This window comes from Meles meles, chromosome 19, assembly GCF_922984935.1.
Source record: "Meles meles chromosome 19, mMelMel3.1 paternal haplotype, whole genome shotgun sequence".
Taxonomy (NCBI): Eukaryota; Metazoa; Chordata; class Mammalia; order Carnivora; family Mustelidae; genus Meles; species Meles meles.
Genome location: NC_060084.1, coordinates 49,379,262 through 49,382,947, shown reverse-complemented (window position 1 = coordinate 49,382,947; position 3,686 = coordinate 49,379,262).

The window sequence follows — 3,686 nt, the reverse complement described above, 5'->3', positions numbered from 1 at the left end:
GGAAAGCCCATGCCTGAGGTCACAGGGCTGGGAAGAAGAGCCGACCTCCCTCCTCAAACTGCCCACTTGCTGGCTTGCCCTGCCCCTCCCAATCTCCCCCCGACCCCCATCTACATGGATGGCTCAGGTTTGCCAGCCCATCCTCAGCACCCCAGGAGCAAGGTGCCTCATAGATCCTCAGCAGGCAGTACCATTTGAACTCCCATTTTGCAGGCAGGAATACTGAGGCTAACAAGCATTTCCAGGAATCCACCATTCTATCACCCCTTCCCCCAAATTCTTTAAGTGGCAGGAGAGAGAAACAGCTAAGGCCATGTCTTTGACTGCCTGGGTTCATATCTCATGTTTCAACCCTGTGTGATCTCAGGCAACCTCTCTGGGCCTCAGTTTCCTTTCCTGCACAATGGGAATAATAATAGTACTTACCCATAAGGCCATGCTTAGGACTTTAGTAAGCTGGAATACATGCAAACTTCTTCGCTCAGCAGGCACACCCCTTTGCTGGGAATCATCCCAACAGCCCTATGTAATTAGATTTCTCTGTGCCCCCCAACATTGCTGTGGAGACCCAGAGGCCGTTGCCTGTGTTCCTACAGCTAGAGAATGGGAGGCTGAGAATTTGGTTGCAGATCGGGCTGGGATTTTAGCCACTGAGTCACAATAGCCCTTGGGGTATTAGTATCGGCAGCAACAGCAGGAGCATTTTCCAAATTAAGGAACATGAAACTCAGAGAGGGTAAGGACATGTCCAAGTCACACGCGTGTTGTCAGAGCCAAGATTTAAACCCAGGTCTGTGTGTGTCCGGGGGCAGGCTGACCTTTGCCCCATGACCCCCCCCCCCAGTAAAGCTCTGATGGAGCAGGAGGAAAAAGCACATCGAGTGGTGCCTTTGCTCTGTCTGAGAGGGGGTCTTCTATCCTTGGCTCCAGCCCCTCCCACCCTAAGGTGACTGCTCCCCTGAAGACCTAGGGTAGAGGTACTGGGGTGGCATGGATGATGGCCTCTGATTGGGGCCCTGCAATCCCCCAGGATTTGGTGCTTGGAAAGCTGACGTTAGGTTGCTATGGCAATGGGTTTGGGGCGGTTGCCATAGCAGCAGAACTAGCCTGGGTTTAAAAATATCTAGGAGGAGGTTTGTGTTTGTGTGTGAGTGTGAGTGCGTGACCAACCGTGCTGTCGTGTGTGTCCAAATGGGAGGGCTTGGGAGGGGGGTGTGTGAGCTGGGGCTGCAGGCATGACTTGGGAGTGGCGGCTGACCAATACTGGGGATTTCCGTGTGTGTTGAGCATGTCGCTGAGTGGCCTGTGAGGTCCCGTGTATTTTGTGCATTCGACTATGAGAGCCCTGGATCTGAATGTGTGTGATTATCCAGTTTGTGTAGAAGGAAGGATTGGGTCTGTTTGTCAGTCTACATATCTCATGTCACTAACATGTATGCCTTATGTAACATAGGCTGTTTATGTCTTATGGCTTTGATCATGTACTTGTAACTTCTCAGGGTATGTGTGGCCAAGTGTGGAGTTATTTTGGCTTTGAACATGTGCACCTGGGACATACTCGGGTATCAGATGTGTGTCTCTCTATTTTTGCATGAGAGCCTGTGATATATATGGTCCACATGACTGAATGTGCATTATGCATTATGGGTGACTGTGTGTGTGTGTGTGTGTGTGTACCTATCCCCATGACTCTTCTTCATGTATCAGCCTATGCCTGTGTGAGACTATTGAGAACACACCTGAGTGTCTGCAGAAGGGCTGGTGTGACTGCGTGGGTGCTGGGGATGTGGAAATTCATGCCAAACTCTATGGATATAGGGATATGTACCTGTGTGATGGGAGTATATGTGAATCAAAGGGTCTGAGGTGTGGAGCTCGGCCTGACCCTGGTGCCTCCCTGCATCTCTCTTGCCTCTTCCTTGTCTCCATAGCAACTAGCTCCTCAGTTCCCTCCAGGAAGACGGAGGGGGAGGATCCAGACTGCAGTGGACCACAACCCCCTCGAATCCCCCTTGGCTCTGGGGACAATGGGGGGGAGGGGACAGATGGGAGGCCACTTCATCCTCCCAGGCCATCTGCTACCATCCCCATCCTGGGGACCTGAGAGCATGGCAAGGGAGGGGCAGAATGGGATGGAGCAGAGGGAGGGCCCCCCGGCTGCCACAATTACCCCCACCTAAGCCCCCTCTGAACCTAATCTTGTGTCTGGCTGACGTAGGAAGAATCCTTGAAGACAAGGAATTCAGGGAGAACACTGAATATTAGCAATGATCCACTCCAAAGAAGGGCTCCCTACTTCAGGTTCTGAAATTAAGCTTGTCATGAGTTCAAATCCCAGTTTCCTCTCTGCCTGTCTACCTGTGTGCCCATGGATGAGCCACACTCCATTTTCCTGAGCGTCCACTTTGTTTTCTAAGAATCAGGTTTTCTTAATGACCTGAATAGTAATACTTTGTCTATCTACAAGGGCCAAGACTGTTTTGTTCCCTCTTGTACCCCAGTGTTTGGGACAGTGTCTGACACTTAGTAGGGGGTTTGTAAGTGATGTTGATTGACCTGGGCACCACCTGGATGTTAAGCTCAGCTCTACATGGCTAACACAGGTATTCATTAAATTCAATCCCCTGAGCCCTTGCAGTAATCCTGTGTTGATTCTTCAAGAGATGAATGAAAGATTCGACAGGGAACTTCCCAGCTGTCAGAGGTGGGAGACATGTGAAGTGAGATTTCTTATCGGGACCCAGTGACATCATTGAGGCTCAGTTTCCTTCTCTGTAAAAGGGGATAGTAAGAGTACCAGACAGTCGGTTGCTCTTGGAATTAAATGTGGTAAGGTTTATGAAGCGCTTACTTGGAACCAGAGTTAGCACACAGTAAGTGCTCAATAAACGTACACTGCAGGTGAGGGCTGCGGAAGGTGTAGAAGAGCCCAGGGTCCTTCCTGTAGCCTGGGGAGCCTGGTCCCTCTCCCAGCTGCGGGAAGGGGCGTGCTCGATTCAGGGGGCGTGGTCCGGGCTTCAAGGAAAGACCAATGGGGGCGCCGAAGGGCGCGGCCCTGACCGGCATGGGTGTGGCTTTGATCGGGTGGGAGGGGCCAGGCCGCTGTGGGAGCCTCCGGGAAGAAGATGCTCGGGCCAGCAGCCACCGCCAGCCCTGCCGCCGCTGCCGCCCGCACCCGCCGCCCCCCGGGTCCCCACTAGCGGCTGCCTCCGCCTCCCACCTCCGGTCCCGCTCCTCCGGCCCCCCGCCCCGAGCAGGGTCTGGGGGGCTCGGCCCTCCACCCGGGGGAGCAAAGAAGGGGGTCCGGACCCCCCCCAGTGGCGGCCAGTCCCTGGCCTCGGTAATCTTGAGAGAGACCCCACCCTTCAGTTCTCTCCCGGCCGTATCGGGGACCCCCCTTGCCCTCCCGTCCTGCTCACATCCGCTCTCCAGGCTCTGTCAGCCCCCCAGAACCAGCTCCCTCCCTTCTTCCCTCTCCAGGGTTCCCCCTCCCCCATCCCTCCGCCGCCGCCCCCTCCCCCTCCCACATCCCCTTCCCTCCCCCTCCCCCCATCCCCGTCCCCCGCCCCCCCCCCCACCATGAGGATGATGGCCGCCGGCGCGGTGCACGGCCTCTTCACGGCCTCCGCGGCCCCGCAGCCGCCGCCGCCCCCGCCGCCGCCGCCGCCGCAACCCCAGCCTCCCCA